General features: G+C 32.3%; 2 long non-coding RNA genes across 2 annotated transcripts; one reads left to right on the top strand and one right to left on the bottom strand.

Annotated features, from left to right (window-relative positions):
• Positions 1-2,430: 2,430 nt before the first annotated feature.
• On the bottom strand, positions 2,431-5,885 carry LOC126702588 (uncharacterized). Its single transcript, XR_007647791.1, has 2 exons — positions 5,603-5,885; positions 2,431-4,702 (listed from the first exon to the last, which is right to left on the bottom strand). It is a non-coding gene; the product is annotated as an uncharacterized LOC126702588 (long non-coding RNA).
• Positions 5,886-9,939: 4,054 nt separating this feature from the next.
• LOC126702594 (uncharacterized) lies at positions 9,940-10,627 on the top strand. The gene is made up of 2 exons (XR_007647792.1): positions 9,940-10,080; positions 10,272-10,627. It is a non-coding gene; the product is annotated as an uncharacterized LOC126702594 (long non-coding RNA).
• The last annotated feature ends 14,092 nt before the right edge of the window (positions 10,628-24,719 follow it).

Below are 24,719 nucleotides of genomic sequence, written 5' to 3'. Positions count from 1 at the left end.
AACATTATTTTTGTTATATTGTTTAAAACAATGGAGTGTTTGAATTATTTTGAAGAACCTAATACAGTACTTATCTATGCATCATCAATATTTAAAAAATATATAGTATTATCACTGCACATCTTTGGTGCGATGGTCACTCTACAAGTATAAGTGCTTATGGGATGTGGGGGGCAAAAGCAGAAGTTTAAGTCTCCAGGAAGGAGTTTTACACACATATATATTTAGATTAAGATAGAGTTGAATTTTTATCTTATCTTATCTTATATTATATTTTATATATGTCACGCTCCGAACCCAATTATAAAGATAGGTACATGACAACTGCCGCACGCTTATAAAGTAAGCCCCTTACATGTGTGCAAGACTTTCTTAGCAACTAAAATTTATCCTCAAAATTAAATCAATTAAATCCAAAATACTTCAACAATTTTTTTATGAATAGATCTCCAATAATTTAATAGGAACAAAATCCAAACCTTATGTACATAATGCCAATTGGCAAATAAATATAAAACTATTCAAAGACCATTCAATCCCAAAATCACTAAACTTCTTTTCCCGCTCACAACACAACATCAGAAATCCTAAAATTTGTTATTCTTCATAATCTGAAATTGGAGGGGAAAAAGGGGTGAGTTGACAACTCAATAAGTAACCAAAATCCTAATAAGTTCTATCAATCATTAGATTTGTAAAGTAATAAAACGTAATGCGAGCCTTCAAAAGTTATAATATGCTATGGGTTTTCAAAAATAACTAAAGAAGTTTCATAGTCTTAAAATAATAAGTTGCAAATAGATCACAAACTTTAATCTTACAAATATATCATAGATGGTTTAGGAAGTAGTCAATTTTTCATATATCAAAAGATATAACTTACAATAGGTTCTAAAAATACATAACCAGTTTTAATAACTCAAAATAGTTCAAATACTCAAACCTTTTCAAAATCACATATGTGGTTTTAAGGACTCAAAATAGTTCAAATGTTCAAACGTAATTCATATTCTTAACAATCTTATGACTATGGTCACGCTATATCCTCGTGACTGAGTATCAGAGTACCAATGAATAACCCCCATTGGTTTGGGTATTAGAATACTAATGAATAACCTCCATTGGCTGGGTATCAAAGTACCAATAAATAACCCTCATTGGTTTGGGTGTCAGAATACCTCTGAATAACCCCCATTGGCTGGGTATCAGAGTTAATTCATAGTCAGCTTATCCATAATCATATATAAGAAATCATAGTTTCTACCCAAAAAATATATATATATATATATATATATTTATATAATCATATATTCAATATTCAAATCTATTTGTGATATTTCTATATTCTTTACTTTAAATCAATATAGCTAAAACAAACAATTAAATAAAATAATTCTTATATTCAATGCTCATATGTATTTGTGAAAATTCCTTATTCTTTACTTTGAATTAGTATAGCTAAAAACAATTAAATAAGATACATCAGATATATTTGTGATAATTCTTTACTTGAAATCAGTAATACAATAGAAATAAAATTGTAACATTTGTAAACAAGTTTCAATGGTTAAAATACGCACAATAAAACCAATTAGGATAAGGTTACTTACATCCAAAAGAAACTTTTCCCTAACACTTCCTCTAAAATCCTTAAATACCACCTCAAGAATGTAGTCAATCCTTCTCTACTTCAATCCTTTGAGTAGTCTCCTCTCTCAAATTATTTCTGCCATTATACGCTGACTTAAAAAATTAGACTATATATAACTAGGATTTCAACCTTATTTTCTAAAAAACCCCTTAGCAATGTTAATTATAAGAATTGACCCCATAAGCAAATTTACTTAAATACCCCTCCTTTTAAATCTTTTTTTTTCCAGGTATTACAATATATATATATATATACACACACACACACACACACACACATATACATATATATAAAGGATAATCATGTTCAAACTTCAAAATGGGCTCTTCGTGAAGAAGGCCACAATACTACACCATATTAGCTTTCCACAATATTACGGTAACTCTTCTTTACCATATATATTGGTCAAGGGCGACTCTACATAGAGTTCAGGATGGTCATAGGACCACATTGACCTGGAAAAAAAAAATTATATATAAGTTTTAAAAATTTATGATTTTTATTATTCTTAAAAATACTTTGTGATCACCCTAAACTTTTTTTAGCCCCAATATAATTAAACTTTGAACAAATTTTGGCAACAAGCTTGGTTATAGACTAAGGCTACTGTCACACCCCAAACCCAATATCCGGATTTGTGACCATGACCAGCATGCTAATATCAAGCTTAAACCTGATTTAAGAAGAACCAACTTAACTTTTACAAAAGCTTCCATTTTTCTTTTCATTCTTGTTTCTCTACTACTTGATATAATTTTTCACTTGATAGTCAAAGTATCTACATTGTACTCAAAATATTACATAATCCACCAATCATTTAATTTCTACACTTTCACATAATACATCTCTTAATACTTTAAGGTACACAACTTTCATTAGATCTTAAAATGCACAATACTACAAAGCTAAACATCAGATTGCTAATTTAGGATCTATACATATAAAACTAAAACCAGCTCCTTCCAAACTCGACTAAGGCTCCCTCTGCTCCAAAATAAAACCTGCTAACTGAAAGAGTGGAAGGGGTGAGTTACACAACTCATTAAAGGTAATGTAAGGGCTGTTTTTGGGGTCCAGGCCCAGCAGGCAAGCGATTCTGGCCCAAAAAACCTTCAACAATGAATTTATAGAGAGTGGGTCACAGAACTAGGTCTTGACAGAGTAAACATAGTTATAAGTAAGCCATGCAACCATTTGTACGTGGGGATATTCCATTAAGCTTCCTAGGATAACAGTTCGTGGGGCTGTATCTTATGCTTTGTTTACAGAACTCCTCTCTCTTTTTCTCTTTTTCTTCCTTTTCTCTCTCCACTTCTCTATCCCCTGGTCATGGGGATTTTCTTCTCTTATATAGCATCCTTCGAACGATAATGACCCTACACTTGTTAATCATCTGGGCCTCTACTTGAGTGCCTATCCCATAGGACATCCTCCTTCTTTTCTGTGAGTTGTACTGGCCAAGATAATACTGTTCTCCTGTCCTTTCCACATTAATGCGGCTAGAAAAGTAGCTTCCTTGCATTTAATGCGGCAGTTGTGGTTGCCCCTTGAACGTCCTGCATTTTCCCTTGATTTTGGATGACCTTTCACCATGTAAAAGGTGTGAATCGGACTCTCGTTTGGTGCGTCCGAGGAGGTACTCCTCCTCGGACGCCCCTTAAGCAAACTCGGCCCAACATGATTGGGCTGGGGGGTCCTCTGCCCGTGTCTTCGCTTCCTATTATGGTTGGGCTTAGTACGAGTACCATGGCCCAACGTTGATTGGCGAATTTTACCCCCACAGGTAAGATATATGAGAATTTAATAAGGATGCATTTAAATCAAATCATTTCATTCTATGAATATTCGAATAGGAGAACATCTTTTCATGCATAGTATTTTATACTATTCATAATAATAGCTTATACACTCTTCATAGAAAATAATTGTTCTCCTTTCTCTTATCGGGTTAATATTACCAAAACCTTTTGGATTAAACTTCTTCATTTCCTACAAAGTCGCCATATATATATATTCTCATTACAAAATAATTATTTTAACTTGAATCAGATAATCGGCAACTTTGTATTAAACTAGAAACATCTTGACTAATAAGAAAACTTTTCTTTTTAAACTTCTTCTCATAAAATACTATATCTTTCATGGTCATAAACTTAACGTTTCATAAAAACAAATATCTGATAACTTTTAAACATAAACTTGTACTTTCATCAGAAGCTTTATCTTTATAGTATAACAGAACTTCAGAAACTTTTATCTTTAATGAACAACTTTTCTTTTTATCAGAAACTTCTTTTCATGAGAGCTTTTAACTTTTCATGATGCATTTAAACAAAATCATTCTCTCATGATTAATAGCATAATATAGTTGTTCATAAATAACTTATTGGTTAGTCCATATCTGATAAATCTGTATAGAGAAGGCCTTATCACATTTGGGTGCCCCCGTGTGTATGATATTGTCCCCTTTGGGTGGCCTGATGGCACATCCCCTCTAGGTTTTGTTCCTCCCCGCCGTCTGTACACATTGGGGAAAATGCCTTATTCATATTAGAGTTACGGGTAACCCCATTTCCTCTACTTTAAATGGCCTAGAGTTACCGGCAGCCCCATTTCCTCTACTTTAAATAGCCAAATAGATAACATTTTTCCATGAAAAGCTAGTAATTAACCCCTACTAGCCGAGTTCAGATCACCAGAGGACATAACCCGAAAACATTTCATACTTTACATCATACTGAAATTTCTTATTTTGCATAACATTTCATAATAATAGCATTTCCATTTTTTTTTTTAAACATCATGTTCGTGGAATCAGTAATAGCATCAATATGCTTAAATCATATACATAAGGTTTCGAAAGCTCACGAACATATCTTTGTCAGAATAATGATTATATGCCATATCTCTAATCAAAAACTTTTTAATGCATAATATACTTTAAAATAACCTCATGACTTACCAAATACCCATATAACTTATCCCTTATCTGAAAGCAGAGGAACCGAGAGCCTAAAGTCGAAAAAGCTTAGACTTGGATACTGGTAACACCTAGACCAAATATCAAAACTTATTACTATCCATAATTCCTTATCATAAACTTCACAATCATCTCAAAGCCTATCTCTTAGAATCAAGAAAGTCATAATCCCACCTCAAAGAGGTTCCCACAAATACAAAATACATTCATCAGACAACATGATGTACTAAATCATAGAGAAACCAGTTCATAAAATTTATATATGATTCTAACATACCAAAGGATGAGCATATTAAATTATAGCTCAAAATATTCACCTTAACTTTAGAATTAAATCCTCAAAGTTAGGCATGTCCCTTAGTGTTCACTGTTTTATTCCAGCAGCATATGCCTCATTTGTAAAATACAAATAGGCTGTTCACGCACATCCAATTGTCATGAAATTTTACAGAACAACTCCCCTGTATGTCCAGTATATACCATAAAAATTTCGGAGTCAAAGAATAAACCCATGATTTATTAAAAATCATACAAGACAACGTACTCAAATCTAACCTGACAGAATTTCATGCAACTTGGAAATTAAACCATTATTTTTATATTGATCCAAATTCTGTGAGACCACTTTCATAACAACTATGTGTGTCTTAGAATTCATAGAAACTACTCCTAGCATCTAATTCACAGAATATGATTTAATACATAGTTTTCTTGTTGTAAACATCGAATCTGTCACAGAGACAGCTTTAGTATATATTCTTACAAAATCATCAACAAATAGCAATAGGCCTTAATTTCATTTGGGTATTTTTATACCTATAATAAACATACTAAAGTATGTTATTAAACATTCAATAAACCATAATATCATCAAACCTTCAAATCACTAAAACAGAATCATAATTCAGCCTATAAAATTAGGATAGAGGTTAAAGAAGTGGAAATAAACAAATGAAGTTTTGATTACTTACCCCCAACAATTTGAAGCTGAAATTTTAGTGTTAACCCTTTAATTTCTTTTTTAGAGAGGGATATTTTGTTTTGGTGAGAGAGGGAGGGCTGCCATGTAAGAAGGGGAGAAGAAAGAAACAAAGAACAAGGAAAAGAGTAGGGAAAGAGGGCTGGACTTTCTGTCTGGTGCAGCCAAGAAAATGAGTTAAGGGGAAGACTTTTGGGGCAGCAAAAGGAGATAAGAGAAGAGGACTTTTGGGGTGAAATACGTGTATGGCTAGGGAAAGAAAAATCACACCCACTTTCCACTTTCTTGCTTTCAGACTCACACCTTTCTACAAAAATAATTTCTTGCATTCACACTCACACTTTTCTACAAAAATAATATCACTTTTCATATATATATATATATATATATATATCCTTACCTTTATAAAGTTATATCCATCACATTAAAAGAGCATATATGTTCTATAATATCACAATATCAAAGTTTCATGCACTTAAAAGTAATTAAGATAATAACATGTATATAAACCCATAAAATTAATTATGCAATTAGGTTGGGGTGTTATAGCTACGACCTTATTCAATATTTTTTTTATTGAATGTAAATTTTAACAAATCCACCATTTAATTACATTTTCTTCTTAAATCCTTCATACTTGTAAAATTTCAAGAAGATAAAAGATCAATAACTATGTCGCCAATCAAATATTCAAATTTCAAATTTTTGTAATCTAAAATTATACATAAAAATAAGTTTATGGATTGAATGATAAATAACATTCAATTGACATGAAATTTTGACGTGTTTTAAGAACATAGAGAATATGCAATTCATCGATTAGATTTTCAAAATATGTACAATGTTAATTCGTTTAGTAAGAGTGGCTACAACTAAATTTGTAGCCAAATTTTGTTTTTAAACTTTGGTCTCCTTAACAATATATTAGGTCCTTACAAACAAAAACAAAAAGTCTAAGAAAAATTTTATTTAACTAAACTTTTGAAGAGATGTAACTTGTAACATTGATAATGAGACTATCATGTAATAATTTCAAAATAAAAAATAAAAAATAAAAAAAAATTGTAGAAGGAAATTGTAAGATTTTATGTATTTGTGTGTGTGTGTGTGTGTGTGTGTGTTTTGTCAATGTATGAAATTTTCTTTTTATTAAATTTTGTATAATTTAAGTTTCTTAATGATCACTCTCAAAAAAATTACTGGAGCCGCCACTGATATTAGTTGAAGAGTCCTATAGTTATAGCAGGTCCCTTGTTGACTTGGACTTTTTAGTACCTCCACCCTTCACCTCCCTCTTGCGCACGTTTCTAGCCCAATATCTGAGACAATTCATGTTAGCCTATTAATCACCACAATTAAAAAGAATAAAATAGTCTCTCTCATTTTCAATGTGAGATTAAACATTTTCACTAACTCTTCATCTTCCATATTCACTCTTATATCTTTACATTTATGTTATAACATTTATTCATTTTAATTATTTAATATTAAAATGCTCCAACAATAAGTTTAGTAAAGGTAGAAAGATAGACAAAGAAAAGATAAGACTTAATGGCTAAGAGATACTAAATAGAGACAACTTTCGATATTTTGGATCGATAATTCATAAAGAATGAGAGGTTGAAGATGATGTAAATCATTGAATAAGAACATGGTGAATGAAGTGGAAAAGTGCATCAAAAGTATTGTGTGACCATATATAGAATACCTATTAATTTAAAACGAAAATTTTTGTATAATTAGCCATACTATATGGTATCAAATGTTGAGCAGTTAAGAAGAAACATATCCATAAAATGAGTGTAGCGAAAATGAAAATGTAAAAATGGATGTGGAAAATATATGGAAAGATAGGATTTGAAATGAGGAAATCTATTTAGATATTGGGGTAGCCCCTATTGATGAAAAGATGAGGAAGAGTCACTTGAAATGATTTGATCATGTTCAAATGAGAGCGAGTAAAGAACCGGTAAGAAAAAACAAATTGATCCAAGTTGAAGGAACCAAAAAAATAGAGAAAATTTAAAAATAATATTAGTAGAAGTAATAAAACTAACATGTTAATTAGGTAAGTAACAGAGAGTATGACTTAAGATAAGATAGAAAGAAGAAAAATAGTTCATGTAATCAATTTAGTCTAATCTGTTGATGATCCACAACTAATCTCAATTTTTTTTTAGAAAGGCTTTGTTGTTGTTGTCATTGTTGCCTACTTACAAGCGGTGAACAGTAACTTTTAGGTTAACCTCAATAATATTTTTATTTTATACTATTCATTACTTACCACTTTAACAAGTTGTGAAATGAGTTATATAAATTAGATTTATTTTAATATAATAATACATAATAATTCTTGCTCTACACAATTATAAATAAAATCATTTGCATAAAAGGATTAATACATTATTAATAAAGGTTTTTTTTTGGTAAATTACAAAATTAGTCCCTATCCTTTACATTATTTATCAATTTAGTCCCTAACCTTTTAATTGTGTCAATTTGGTTCCCAACTTTTTCAGTGCCGTATCAATTTGGTTCTTACTGTTACTTTTTAGATGGAAAAATTTAATGTGTGAAACACTGAAACGGAATAATAAAAAAAATATTTTCCATGGCAGATTATAAAATAAAAAAAAAAAAAAAAAACCAAATTTCCTCTCTCTTGTCAGATTACCCTGTCTTCTCCCTCATCCTCACGCAAACTACAAGAAGTCAAATATTTATACATCAGACGGACATCACTTCATAAACGTGATAGAACAAACTTGTATTCTAGCCAATGACCCATCTTTCTTTTTCCAAAAGTACAAAAACAAAGTTGCTGGAATTCTTAAGCCACGTCTAATTTGTGCCTCTTTATCGAAAAAAACTTAGAAATTGAATGCATTGGGACTTACATAGGAAGACTCAAATGATTGAATTCCATGCTAATTTATTGCAGTGATTCTCAGCAAGTGTATGGAAATGTCCTGGATGATTGGATGCTTAGTAACATCTCAGATGTGAAAAAAGTATGATTGGGCATTCCAAATGAAGAAAAAGAATAGAGGTAACAATATATAATAAAGAGAAGTCTCGCCTAGAGGATAGAAGCCAGTCTTAGAAATTTTCTCCACAAGATATACAAATGCATAAATATCCGCAAGAAAACCAGAATATTACGAATATTCAGACGAAGCTGCAAAGGGAGTCTCTGCTCTGTCACTTTGCTTCAACAATCACCAAACCCACAAACGAACGAGAGAGAGAGAGATTTTACAACTTCAGATCTGAATGCGAAAGGATGAGGGGAGAAGAGATGGAGATGTGGACTAACGAGTGGGAGAACGATTTGGGTATTTTACAAATTTTAGCTAGTTTTAGGAAAGGGTAATTTGATTAAGTCTAATGCAAAATTTGAGGTTTTTTTATTCTTTGAAAAAAATATGATGTGGCAGTAACATTTAAAATTAACGTGGCATGAAAGATAATTTTTTATTATTCTATTTGAAATATCAGATTTTTTATCCGAGAATAATGGCAGAGAACAAATTGATATGATACTAAAAATATTAGGACCACCACACACCTTTGGTACGATGGTCATTTCACAAGTATAAGTGCTTGTGGGGTGTGGGGGCAAAGGCCGAGGTTCAAGTATCCAAGAAGGAGTTTCATACTCATATATACCTAGATTATGCTATAGTAGAATTCTATCTTGTATATATATAAAAAAATATATATTAAGGACAAAATTGACATAATTGAAAGGTTAAGAACCAAATTGACATAATTGAAATGTTAAGAACCAAATTGACAAATGATATAAAAAAATAAAAACTAACTTTGTAATTTACATTTTTTTTTTCATCTAAGGAAACTCAAGGAAAATATACAGGAGAGAGCTTCACATATATATATACTTATATTAGGCTAGAGTAGAATTCTATTTTGTATAAAAAATATATATATATATATATATATATTAGGCTAGTATATATAATATATATATATATATATATATATATTAGGCTAGTATTGACATAATTGAAAGGTTAAAGGCCAAATTGACAAATGATGTAAAAAATAAAAACTAACTTTGTAATTTACCTTTTTTTTTTTCTTTTTCATGTGAGGAAACTCAAGGAAAGTATATCATTTATTTTTATTTAATTTTCTTTTATGAGAGTAAAAATTTTTATTAACAGAAATTAAGATACAAAGAAAGGAAGTATCCTCCTTAATTGCGTCGAAAACAGGAGGATGCTTCCTTGTAAGAGAGGTCATACTCTACCCTGCCCCTTTAAATTCTGTACATGGCTCTCTCAATTCTCATTGTACCAGCTAATAGGTGAACTGATTACCTTCAAGAAGTTCTCGTGTTTTCAGTTTCCACGATGAGTGGCTTTCCGGCAAAGTTGATGGCAGCAGTAGTGTTAATATTCCTTCTTGTGGGTGATTTTCCAGCAACTTCTGCATCATTTCCTTGCGGTAATAATAGTTCTTTCATTGCTATCACATCTAATATGAAAAAGGGTTATATGCTAAAAATCATGGAATTGAAGAAGCTATGTTGAATTAATTAATGAGGTTTAATAGTTTTCCAAGTTGCATATCATGGTCCTTTTAATCTTGGATTATTTCTAACCCGCTATGTTCTATATATATCTTTGGCCTAAAAGGTATTGGGAAGAGTTCATTTCTTGCATCTGTCCGCCAAGATGGTTCAATGAAGACACTCCCATTAGAAGAAGGCAGCTCTAAAGGTTTGAACATTAAAAGTAAGAAAATCGTTTTCTCCCGGAGCCTACGAGTGTCTCAACCGCCACCTGTACGCCCAGGAAATCCAGGACCACATCCAGGACATGGTTAAAACTTAGATGCAGTAATTTAGGTGCAATACATTAAGCTCATCAATTGGACTAAAATATTTTGTTGTTTTGAATTTAATTATTTTTAGAAAAAAAGAAATACTATTTTTAGGTGGTTCCTCATCTTTGCCTGATGGTTTGATTGTATAAAATTCCACATTCTTGTTTCTTGGTCATATTGTAGGACAAATTCTCGATGGTATATGTGCATGCACCAAATGTACAGTGTATAGACTGTAACATTCAAACTTCAAAGGAACGTATTTGTACCAAATTTGCTAACTTAAGAAATTGCCAGATTGCAGCGACCCCCAATTTTTTCCCCAAAACAAACTTTTTAATATTTTTAACCTTGATTTATAATAATAGGTGCATGAATTTATACCATGAAAGGTAGCTAAGGCTATCATAGGCTCAAGTACTTCAAAGCCTGAGAGTTTAATTTGGGAAGAATGTTTTAACGTTCTATTTCCAAGTCAATATTATTATGATCATATGAAGAATGGATAAATGAAGAAAGGGATTGAAAGAGATTAGAAAGGATTGACGTGTTCTCCTTCCAGTATATTTAGGATTTTTTTTTTTGAAAACCTTTTGGGAGTTTATTTAAGGAATATAAAGCAAAGAAATGCTATTACTTATATTTCTACCCTATCACTAAAGTTCAAAGATTAAGGTATATTTGGTGTTACTCTTTGTCAATGTTACATCACTAAATAATGTTTTGAACTTCATATAATTGGATTACACATTTTCTTTATTGTGCAAAAATTTTGTATTAATCGGATGCTATTTATTATCCCATACCCTATACTAATAATGGCAACAAATAAAACTATGCCCAACCTCATAAAAGCTGAGGTTGGGCATACTAATCGGATGCTATTACTAAAAGCCGAAGCGTAGCGTTTAATACTGCTATGCTCAGGTTGCACCACGTTAGCAGCCATATCATTCTAATTTTTTTTTATTTGTCCTACAATTTGAAAATGGTTTTTGCAAATTTCAGAATTATAGTAACTCTTGCATAATAAATCCCAGCCCTATAATAAATTTGTATATATTACTAAAAGTTGAAGCGTAGCGTTTAATACTACTGTGCTCAGGTTCCGCCACATCAACAACCATGTCATTCCAATTTTTTTTATTTTTTTTATTTTATTTTTCCTACAATTTGAAAATGGTTTTTGCAAATTTCAGAATTATAGTAACTCTTGCATAATAAATCTGTATATATTACTAAAAGCTGAAGCGTAGCGTTTAATACTGATGTGCTCATATTACGCCACATTAGCAGCCATGTCATTCCAATTTATTTATTTAATTTTTTTTATTTGTCCTACAATTTGAAAATGGTTTTTGCAAATTTTAGAATTATAGTAACTCTTGCATAATAAATCCCAACCCTATAATAAATTCGTATAATAAATCCTAGCCCACTTCTTATTTATTTACTTCCACTATCAAGCCCAACTCAAAGCCTTTTCAGCTTAAAGGAAAATAAATAAATAAATAAATAAATAAAAACTGTGGAAGGTGAAAAGAAAAAAAGAAAGAAAAAAACATGGAAGGTGGAAGTGTGGAACCCTGAAGGGTTTTGCATGATATAACATGAGGAAAGCAGAGAGACTGAAATCGTGAAGGAAAACAAAGAGTCTGAAATTGTGCTCCCCACCTTCCTGCTCTACTGTTTCACATTAATGGCCGCCTTTCTGAGTTCCTTCCTTCTTTTCTTCCTTTCCACACGGTGTATAAATACTAACAATGCCTGCTTCAGTTGAGGCATCTCTAAATCTCAGTTCTTTTTTGTTTGATGATTTTTGTTTCCTTTATTACATTTTGTTATATGGATTAATTGGTTTGCTACTCGGTTTTGAATCTTTATTATTGTTATGAGAGTTTGGAACTTTGACGGAGATATAATTGATTAATTGAGAAACAGAGAGAGACAGAAAAGCCCAGGAAAATTGATCTGATATGGACTCTTTAAAGATTATCTATATCTCTGTGCTGTGCTTTGGCAAATTGATTGATAGCTGCTATCATAGGCAGTCCGCTCTTTAAGTCTTATCTATATCGAATACGGAGTGTGCTTTGGCAAAACATTGTATACTTTCCTTCTTACTGTATTTCTTTTCTATGTCTTATTTTTATGCTAAAGGTAGGTTTTAATTTATGAAATAAGCTATAGTTGGATTGGTACCCAACTAGTTGTGGTGAAATTGTACATTTGGCTTAGGTGGTATTCTTTTATCTTTTTACTTTGATTTTCAATATTTATGTAGTTTTGCATAGTGCTTCATTTCCCTTTGTACACTCTGTTTACCTGGCCTTTTTTTTTTTTTTTTTTTTTTTTTTTTGTGTGCCTCTTTTTCATTTTCGATAAAGTTTAACATCTACCGATCCAAAAAAAAAAAAAAAAAAAAAAACAAACCAATGAGGGAGCTAACTCAGCTGAGTCCAATCCTTAACTCGGGTTTACAAGGATAGGAGAGGAGAGGAAAGATGAGGAATGGGGTGGGGAGTTACCCTTCCCCTGTTTGGATGTTTTGAGGGAGAGAGTGTTGGGCTTTGTAGAGCCTAGTTTATGTTTGATCCAGTTGACGACCCGACTTGACCCGAATAATGTTGCGTGGTTTTTTTAATAGGAGATTTTCTGAGGCTTAGTCCATGGAGTGGATCTTGTGCGTAGGATGTAAATACCGTTTATTAGTGATTACGGTTTTTTGTGTTGTTGTCATTCTTGAGAGACGAAAACAGTGTAGCTGCACTTTGTATTTTTTCCCTGATAATAGTGAAATCCCTGCAACTCCGTGGACGTAGGCAAATTGCCGAACCACGTAAATATTCTTGTGCGTGTGATTGTTTTCTTTGGTGTGTGTTTTCTCTATTTTTTTTGTTTCTCACAAGTTGGGAATTCGGGTTAATTCCCTATAGAGAGGATTTGAGGGGATTTCATAATATCATGAGTTGAAGCTGATCTTCTTTCAGACTTTGTTTGAATGGACAAATACTTTGGGTGTTCTTACTTTATTGATATGTGGTTGAAAAAAACTACAATTGGGAGTTTAGCCATGCCCACTTCCAAAGTAGTATTGTAGTTGTGGATTGCTCAGGGAAGAAGCTGAGAATTGCATATTGAAAGCATTATTAGTTAAAGTGAAATCATAGCACCTTGAAAGCTTGGATTATATTTAAGGTCATTGAAAGTATAAGACATTGTCTTTTTGCCATTCATATAAAATCATAACTTTTTTGTTCTTTTGTTAATTACTTTATTTATTGATTAGTTGTTAAGGTTGCTGTCAAACACAATACTAGATCTTAGTAAAATTGATGAACCTACTTTACTGTGAGACCCAGTTGATATGGATTTTATATTTTTATTGAATTAGTTCTCCAAATGTGTGCTAAGTGTTTATTAGGTAGAATTTGGCTATATAGATGATTCACAAAAATCCTTAATTGTAATTTGAGATGTGACTAACATTTTTCTTGGACTGTGATAAATGGTATTGAAAAATTTATTTTGTAGATGATGCAAAGACACATTTATTTATTCATTTAAGGATCCATATGAGAATTTGTTTGGGAGTTTTTCAAACATTACCATCATCTTCATTCTTCATTGTCAATTTTTTTTATAAAAAAAATAATACAATTGTTATACTAAATGAGGGAGGGAGATTCAAACCTTTGTTTTTCACTTTTATGAGATCAAATATCCTCTCTAAGTTAGAAAGCTCTTAGCATTTTTCATTGTCAGTTAACATCTTTGAAAGATAGAGAACGAAAAGCCCAATACATTTCTGAACCTGTCCTGTAATATTTAAACATAAAAGACTATAAAACCAAGCAAGAAGGCCAAGTGAGTATACTGTGTAGTGTGCACCACTATGGAACTGTTCAAAATTAGACAACTTCACTGCTTTACATGCAGCAGCTATAATTAATATTTATGCACGTTTTAGTATAATCAAAGCTACCCTAAGATTTCATTTGGGAGGAGAAATTTAAAAAAAAAAAAAAAAAAAAAAATTTGCTAAGTGTGCTTCTTTCAGTTTTCTTTTAGAGTTCTCACATGTCCAGTTAAGCTTTTTGTTAACTTTAGTATGAATTTTCATGTTTACTCAAAGAGAGAGAAAATATTTTATTTGAAATGGTTGAGATTTAAGGAGCTGTTGTTGCCGTTGATATCAGTGATGATCTCTACTAATTTTTGTTGCATCAATATTGGTAATCTAAAACTTGACCAGATTGTGTTTTTAAATTAACCTTACTTCCTATACAAAAGATGGGTTTTAATCTATTTTATATATTTATTTTATTTTGTTGAAGAGTTTGAGTTTGATTTAAACATTTTTTCTTCTATCTTTCTATGTCTAACTACAAAGGTGCAATGAGAGTTAAAGATGTGTGCATCATTTTCAAAATTACTTGCGATGAGCGAAACATAGAAGAGTGAGTTTATCTTCATTCCCACGAAGTTCTCTTTCTCCTCCATTTGAATATTAATAGTTTTAGAACTAATCCCATTTAAATTTGATGTTCTGTCTACACAAATCTGATGGACTATTTTGTGCATTTTTATAGATCTTGACTTAATATTGTTCAAAATCCAAAAATTCCTTGACGTGTGCTCTAGCAAATTTTAATTTGAAAGTCAGATTACTTTTTTTTTTTGGCTGAATGATCTTAATCTATCTAGCAAATTGCATTGCACTGTTATTGACTACAAGTATTTTTTTACATGGGCTGCTAGTGGACTCTGATTATCACAATTGAGTATTATCTTAAAAATACTCTCTTTCTTTTTGTATCATTGTGTGCAAGTTTGTATTTTTTTTAAAAAAATAATAATAATTTAGGTTTGGTTATTAAGAAAGTGTAGGGATATAATACATATGATAAGTTTTGAATTTTTATTCAGTATGTTTGGGATTCAAGCATCTTTATATAGTTGTTTTGGCTAAAGTTTAACAGGGATGGTGAAGGTTCAGTGTGCTAGGATGATGCCTTTGAGAAGAGGTGATGTATTCCTAAAAAAGATGAGAAGCTAACAGTTTACATCTTTATATAGTTGTTTGGGCTAAAGTTTAACAGGGATGGTGAAGGCTCAGTTTGCTAGGATGATACCTCTGAGAAGAAGTGATGTATTCCTAAAAAAGATGAGAAGTTGACAATTTACAACTTTACATTAAGCAACATGGCATTTGGAATTGGAGTTAGAATCCAAAACTTATGGTAGGAAACATGTAAATGTTCAATTTCAATGAATAAAAACTCAAGTCATAAAATTTTCATGGTTGTTTGCAGTTGTTCCTCTGAATGATTATTTGATTTAAAATTTTCTTTCAATCTTTTCTTTTAGGTTTGGTAAGGTCTGGGAAGAGTCGTTCACTTATCCAAAAAAGGTTTGGAAAGAGTTGTAGACTTTTTTGGATGAATTATGTGTAAACTTTTGCAAATAAGAGGAAACTATACTCAAGCTTTATAAAGTTTTATTCATTTGAAAACTATTTTATCAAATTTAGTTTGTTAAATTCTGATTAAGATGAATGGATAATTCAAAAAAATGAGTACACTTATTTTTTATTTGTTCCTTTTAAATGTTGTTACACATAGTATATTTATATATTGATTGTCGCGTCATTATTATGTGATAAAAGTCTTTCTAGGTATCATTTGTCTGTCACATCTATAAAACCCTAAAACCTAATAACACATGTAAAACATGTATAAACTTCAACATCAATGATGTACCAGCAGTGATTAAAGCTTGCAAGGTGTTCCATAATTATTATGAAGTTAGCAAAAAACTTGGTAAAATTGTTGATTTCTGTTTAGGTTTTGTGCAAATGTGATTTTTACTTGATATCACTTGCTGAAAACGAATGGGAGGATTGCCTTTGTTATTGCAGTGGTTCATCTTGAATTGGCTTGAGTTTTCACTTTTTATTTTATTTTTCAAATATTATTAAAACTATGATAGTTCATGTAAAATTAAAAAGCTTTAATGTATAAACTATACTTTCATAAGATTTTCTCGTGCATTGCACGGATTAGCGACTAGTGTCTATAACAATTGTGAAGTGATTATCCAGTTTTTTGGTTTTCCCCACCCAAAACCTTTTCAAAATGTTTTCTTCAAATAAAGTATAGCTATATATGTTGTTAACAATGTTACCAAACAAGAGCGCAAACAATGTCCCCCTTTTATGATCCCCTTTAGTTCAAACCACCATCAATCGAAGGATGACATCATTTATCTGGGAATGTTGGGATCCCATGCCTAGGACTCAACCAAAACCTAGTTGCATTAGCTTGTTTTGAGATTTCAAGTCTATCTTGACATTAGCCCTTTGCTAGTCCATTAGTTTTTAAAATATTTTTCAAAACCAAAAATGTTTTATATCACCAGAACTAGTGGAGTTGTTCTAAAATGACAATGCTGCAGATCTAGAGGAGAGGATGATGCGGGCTTCATTGAAGGACTAAAGGAGAAGTTGGATAGTTCACACACGCACAAGCACAAATTTTGGGTTTTGTTACTTCTCACTAATCCCTCTTTTTTCAATTTATATAATGCCGAATAGTAGTTAGTTTTCATGTTTTCTCTCCCCCCCCCATTTAGGCAAAATCAATTCCAAATTTTCTTTTAATTCAACTAACAAATTTCCTAATTATACCTCTCTCCTCATTTTCAAAACTTCATGCATACCGTGTAGTGATAATAAACTTCCCTACCTTACCAAATGACTGCAATTTAGAAGTGCGTGTTAGGGGGGGAGGGTATGAAACAAGGAAGTCAATACCGTACCGATATCAGCCATTCCAGGGAAATAAATCGTACCGACCATTAAACCGGTACCAATACTCCTCCAAAATATACAGGACAAAATACCAGGTTGTACTGGCCTATTTCGGCTGTATCGACCGGTATTTGGCGTTTTGGCCAGTATAATAAAAAATTGAAAAAAAAATTAAAAAACATTTTATTTAATATAATATATTGATTAATGTACTTAAGCTAATATGTAGGCTTATAAAATATATGACTTTTAAATTTTATGTTGATAAACATAAAAATTAAGAAATTCATACTTACATAAATAATACAAATATATATATATATATATGTATGTATAGAAATATATAAATAGCAGTAATCCTAAAATGGTACATTGATATTAACCAATATCAAAATATTTCGTTTTCTTGACTAAATCGAAATAGCTTTTGATATGAAATTGACTCCCTTAGTATGAAAGGTGTTTTGGGAGATAAGATACATGAATTTATTGGAATGTTGAACAATGGAATTGCAGATTGTGGGATTCGTTTAGATATAGCTTATTTTGCTGAAAATTAAACTGAAAACAATAAAAAAATAATAATAAAATTTACTGTTCACATGCGGGTACTGCTCATTGGCTTGTTTGCATTGTTCTTGTCCCATGAATAGTGCAAGAGGCATTGAGCTGAGGAAAAAAAAAAAAAAAAAAAAAAGCCAAAAACGCTGAACGCGGACGCGTAAAATGCACAATACAAACAGATACTAAGAGTCTGTTTGGAATCTGCTTATTTTGCTGAAACTGAAAACTTTTTGCTGGAAGTATTGTAGATAAAGGTAAAAATTAGTTGAAATAGTACAATGAGACCCATGAATAGTAGCAAAAATAAGTTGAATAGTAAAATAAGTTGGCAAAATTAATCATGCCAAACGGACACTAAAGTTCATCCCACTTTTGAAAGTGATGATTTCCTTTTCTTGAATCAAGTGTTCGTTAATACATATCAAATTATATGTTATTGCAAAGTCTAGAATTATATCTCCTGATTTATTTCTTATTCCATATCCCTAGCGTCCATGGATTCTTTCATGCCTGCACAATCTTTTCCAACATGACCATTGAAAGTTACACACTGTAGATATTTTGATGCCAATTTTAAATGGCTAATGTAAGTTTTAAGCTAACCAAAAAATTTAAAGCCCAATTATTTAAGTAATTAGCCAATTAACATTAGCATGCAAGGAATAAGCATAAAATTGAACACAATCATAGAAAATCAAACACCACAACACAATAAAGTGTTGATGAAGAGGAAAACCCAAACCAAGTGAAAAAGAACTTCTCCGTGGTGTATCACAGTATCACTACTAGATAATCCACTAGAAGAAATAGTTGATGTACATCTTACATATAAACTTTACAAAGCCCTCCAAGCTCTTACTCGCAACCAACTCCACAAGTCCTTTCTCTCCTCTAGTCATTGGATTTGCAATTGAACTCCACAAGTCCAATTGCTCCAGTGCTTCCTAAGCTATAGTCAACACAATAACTTTGAAGGTTGGTATGTGTGATGGATTTGATCTCCTCTCTTAATTTTGGCAATTGAGAGAGGGAAAATGTAAAGAGACTGATGAGGGTTTCACACTAGGGTTTATGGGTTCTCTATACCTCTTCAGATGGGAATTCAGGGTTATAAATTCGTGGGAAATGGAGCTTAAATAGGTAGGCAAAAGTTACATCAAATTTGTAATGGAATTAGTCATCATTGCAAGCATAGTTGTCAGTATTATATGATATGATATATATCATATCATATTCAAAAAGTTCTATATCATAAGGGTGTACTAGAAATGCTCATGAAACATATGATACATATGTGCATGTCATATAAATTATATGTATCATACAATATATAAACGTAAGTTTAAAATAATTTTTTGTTGTTGTTAAATTTGTGCTTTTATTTGACTCCAGCAAGTTGTTATACTCTTCCAAAAAAAAAAAGAAGTTGTTAGACTTTTTTTTAACACAAAATTTTTGGGTTACTTAATTGAGTCCAATAAAATAACATGTTCATGATTCTTCCCCCCCTCCCCTCCCCTCCTTTCTCCTAGAAAATTTGGATTACACACTTTATACTTCACTTTCATATTCGGAAATTTCTTTAATATACTGTAAATAAGGTATTAAATAACAATATAATTTTTTTTTTTAATTGTTATAAGTCTAAGAAACTAGAATATTAAGAAGAAATATAAAGAAAAATTTCAGTAAAGAAATTTTAGTAAATAACTAATTTTGTAAGATGATAAACATGATGATAACATTGACTTAAATGAAGTTAATTAGGTAAGATGATGAATATGATAAAAAGAAATTATTATATTTTGTCTCATATCATGCATTATCACTTTTAAGTTTAATCAATTTGAATGTGTATGCAATAAACATATGTTAATTTGTTTTATTAAGTTGTTTTTGTTAAATATTATTATATAAGTAATGATTAAATTAGTCATTGATAGAATATATTTTGAGTTTATAATGAATATACCTTTTATATATATATATATATATATATATATTATGTTTGTGTGTCTTATGAATTATGATACATGATAAGATATGATATATAATACAAAAAAATCAAAAATTGATTCACAACACAATTCACGTTTTTACAACTATGGCTATAAGAACTGACTACCATTCATGCCTCCTTCAATAAAAATATTTTTCCCATTTGGTGACCCTTGAATTATTCATCCATTCCTCCCAAAATTCTTGCTTGATGAATTCTTCTAACCTTTTATTTTATTTTATTTGACGATTGGTGATGTGTAAGAATTAATGGTCATCTCGTATTCACTATTTTGTCCACGTTAAACTAAAAAACTTGGATGGTTGTTTTCCTAATTGTATATCATGATCATTTGAGTCTTGAATCATTTCTCACCCGCAGTGATCTATCTTTGGCCTGAAAGGTGGCAGGAAGAGTTTATGGCCTATATCTGACAGTAGTGATGACTCGAAGAAGACAGCTCCAGCTGAAGATAGTAAGAAAATAGTTTACTTTAGGAGCCTACGAGGACAAGAAAATTTAACGCCATCACCACCCGCATTCATGCGACGTCCGCATCACATGGCTTTTGGTAAATATTCCGCCGAGCCAGGTGGTGATGATGGAGATGATGCTCCCCCTGGACCTCCTCAACCGAACGTATGATATATCCTTTTGATTGTTCTGTGAATTCTCCAAAATTGTGTTTGGAAATTTGAACTTGGATTTAATATTTTAATCAACAGATGTGAATCCATTGATTTTAAATATTTAAAAATCCTTAATGGATTTCGTCAAATCCAAATCCTTGATACTTTAAAAGTATTCAAACAAAGTATTTAAATTTCAATCCCTCAAATCCAGATTCACTTGTTCGAAACCTGCTATCCAACGCATCAGGAAGTTCATGCCGAAACTTGGCCGCGCCTCCTAAACAGGTGCTTTTTTTTTTTTTTTCTTTTTCTTTGAGGTGGTTGCAGTAAACTATCAACTGTAAGTCTGTAAGATACTCAGTACAAGTCTCACAGCCACAGCATCATGGTAGCAAGTTAGAAGTGGTTATAAGTTAGTTCCAGTTAATTGGAAACTGTTACAAGTTAGTAGTTTGACATTGTAATAGTTATAGTGTTATTCTCAAGTGATGGTTTGACATTTACATAAATAAGTGGCAGTAATCATGAATGTACTCTTAAGCATGATCAATATGTCATTTTCTTCATTGTGTTTTCTCCCTAGATAGCTCTGGGAAGATATATGGTTCTCTCTTAAGGTTGTGTTTGGATGGCAATATTTAGATTTTATCACATAACTATGCATTATAATTATTGTGCTTTTCTGCAACGTATAGAACAGATAATCTTTCTATGGTATCTGTGAGAAAAGCGATTCAATTGAGATATTCTTTCAGTACCATTTTCTTCACTCAGAACTCACAAAGATTTTCTACTTTTTTAGAGTACTAGCATCCAAGAATGCAAAAAGTGTCTATTATACATTTTCAAAATCTACTTTATCTATTTTTTATTATTTCATTTTACAACTCACTCAACATCTAAGTTTTTATTTTTACATACAACTCATTAAAATAATATAAATTATACCAACAAATAATATAAACAAATCAATTCTCTTTCCTCTCTCCCATCTCTCTCTTCCTTCTTTCCTCTCTTCCTCTCTCACTCCATTAAAATGTGTTTTTATTTTTACAACACATGAATAGTAGGATTATATATATACAACCTTCCTGGTCACAGTTAGCAAAAAATTTTAGATACCCATATCTAGAAAAAGCCATTTTTCAATGTCTTGGTTAATAATATTGCAATTGGGGGGTTTTACACCTAATGCTAACGCTCTTACGCAGTTACATGCTTAATTATGAAAGTGTACTTGACACTTGACATTGTGCAATTATAGGTTCACTCGGTAAATTAAACATCACTACTCACTAGTCTGATATAAAACTACCTTCCTATGAAAATGAATAAATAAGGTCCTGTTTAGTAATAGTGTTTAAATAACAAAAACTGTTGTTTAAACACCATAACACATATTTCCATATACTTTTTCACTTACACGTATTTTCACAAAATTTTGACAACGTTACTAGAAATCTCTTACCAAATAAGCCCTAAACAAAGAAGATTGGTTTGGTATAATTGATTGCTTTAAAAATTCTGCAAACGGTTCTTGGTTTCATATTTTTATATATGTACAAAAGTTCTCAAGTTGCCAAGGAATATTTGACGACGGAAAATGTGTACCAGCTGTACCTAATTTCTTTCTTCTTCTTCTTTTTTTTTAATCAAATGATTTTCTTTTAACTGCAAATTTTCTTATTTACAAAGGAATACTAGACTTATTTACAATTTTATAAGCGGCAATCTCCAGTCTGTTTTCTCCTTGATTGCATTCCTTAGCTTGTTTATCTCCTTTCTCATTTCTCTGAGAAGGTCCAATCTCGCCCCTTCTAGAGTACCTGGTCTTCTTTTTTGGCTGTCTCCATCATCGTCCTGGTTGGTCTCTGAGCAATTGTCTTCTTGTTGTAATAGCAACCTCATCTCTTGAATTTGTCTGGTAAGCTCCTCCATGCTGGCTGCGAGCATCTAAATCTGCAAAGCTAATGCTACAAGATCTTGGTGAGTGTTGGACTCCATCTGGACTTGTGAGTTGAATGGGACTATATTCTTGAACCTAGGTGCAAAGAAAGTCTTTCCCCACAGACGGCACCAAACTGATGATGCTGAAATCGTCAGTTAGAATGATCATCTAGAAAGAATCATCCAGGACTACCAGAGATCCCGCAGGAGTGAATGAAAGTTGAAAGGTGTATGGGTCACCGGTGTGATGCCTGCCACAAAACTTCTGATGATAAAGTTAGATAATAGAGATAGAGAAAGGAAAACTTGGTAGCAAGATGTGAGAATATATTTCGTATAGAATCCGTACCTTCTCAGGTCTTGGGGTGTTGGTATATATACACTTGCTTCTCTTTCCTATCCGTTGGAGGTATTTTAATGGTGGTTTAAATGTGGTATTCGTAGCGCCTCTGTGAGGTGTTAATGATAGGATTTTTGTCTCTCCAATGAGAAGGAGATTTATTACTGTTACGTTTCTCAATAGATTGTGGGTGGATGGCCTTTTCTTCGTTTGACGGACATTATATTGGATAGATATTGAGGTTACCTTCGTTCACTACCTCTTCTCATGGACAAGGATACTGCCAAGTCTATCAGTTATCATGTTTTGGCCTGAAAGATGGTGGGAAGAGTTGGCATGTATATGACAGTAGAGATGGCTCAATGAAGACGGTTTTTGTTGAAGAAGACAACTTTCAAGGTCTGAACCAGGGACGGACCCAGGTAGAGGGCTAAGGGGGCTCGGGCCCACTATGGGCCCAAAAAAAAAATTTTTTAGCAAGTAAAATTTTCCCAAAAAAAAAAAAAAAAGGGCTTGGGCCCCCCTGAGATTTTAGCTCCGGCTCCCCTCCCAAAAATCATGAACCCCTTCCCCTAGCCCATCATCTGGCCAGCTCAGAGCAGAGCCCATGACCCATGTCAATCTTAATTAAAAAAAAAAAAAAAAAAAAAACTCAGCTCTCAGTAGTCCAAAACCAAATGGAGAAAGCAAAAAACAAAGGAAAAAAAAAGAAAAAAGAAAGAAAGAAAGGAAAGTGAGAGGCGAGAGCTGCGAGACAGAGATAGAGAGTACAGAGACCCATCTAAGCCATCTTGATCAGATTCAGAGGCCCGTGTCGCCGTGACAGAGAGAGACAGAGAGCCTTGTCGCCGTGACGGAGAGAGACAGAGAGCGAGACGAGAGTGAGAGAGTGCGAAACCCAATCCAATATGGCAGTACCCACGCGAGATGAGACGCACTTGCCACCGCCGCTGCCGGTTGCCGTTGCTCGATTTGCCTAGCCAGCCCAGCTTCAAACCTTCACAGTTCATAGGTATTTACTCTTATCTTTTCCTTCAAAACCTTGTGATATGAGAATCAAAGAAACTGTGCTTGTGCCTTGTGGACTTGTGGTGTTTCATGTTTGTGTTTTTACTGATGAGTGATGAACTGAACTTTTTTTTTTTTTTTTTTTTTTTGAGAAACCAGACATCAAGCCTGGGCTTTTATTGAAAAAGAAAAACAAAATCAATGAACATCAAACAAGACAAGGGGTTGAATGTCTTTCTCTAGCCGTTAGGGTTTTTCTCTCCAAAAACCCTAGCCGCTTGTAGAATTTTGTACCTAACGTTGTTTAGGTTTATTTTCCCTTCAGCCTTCAGGGGATCTGATAGGACGACGCTGTCTGTTTCTGGTTGCGTTTTGTGTCTGTTTCTGTTGAGGTTTGTTTTGTTGTTCATCTAGTTTGGGCATTGCACTGTCTTTTGCCGTTTTCCCTTATGGCTGGCTTAGATGAGTTGTGGTCCCGTTTCTCCTTAACAGAAGACGAAGAGAGAGGTGCTGATGTTCCAAGGCAGAAGGCAGCGACGATTCACCGACTCGCTGGCCGCTTCCTCACAAAACGAGTTCTGAATGTTGATGCGGTGGCTCGAACTTTCAAACCACTGTGGAAACCGAGTGGGGAGCTGAAAATTCGAGATGTTGGAGAACATACTTTGCTGTTTGAATTTGAGGACAACCTTGACCTTGAACGGGTTCTAGAGTATGAACCTTGGTCCTATGATAAGAGTTTGGTGATAAATTGAATTAGAAGTCTTTTAGCAACCTATTGTGTTTTTCAATGCAACTTATTTAAAACCTAATATGTCAAACATGTTCTAATTTTAAAATAAATTGTCCTATATAAGTTATCTCAAGTTATGGTAAAAATAAAATAAACTTATTTAAAGTCGTACTTCAAGTCTCAAACTCATTAAGAAAGAATCCTATAAGATGTCCCATATTTAA

The sequence above is a fragment of the Quercus robur genome, chromosome 10, assembly GCF_932294415.1.
Source record: "Quercus robur chromosome 10, dhQueRobu3.1, whole genome shotgun sequence".
Lineage (NCBI taxonomy): Eukaryota > Viridiplantae > Streptophyta > Magnoliopsida > Fagales > Fagaceae > Quercus > Quercus robur.
The sequence above is the reverse complement of the archived record's forward strand: the minus strand, read 5'-3'. Positions and strand labels throughout refer to the sequence as shown.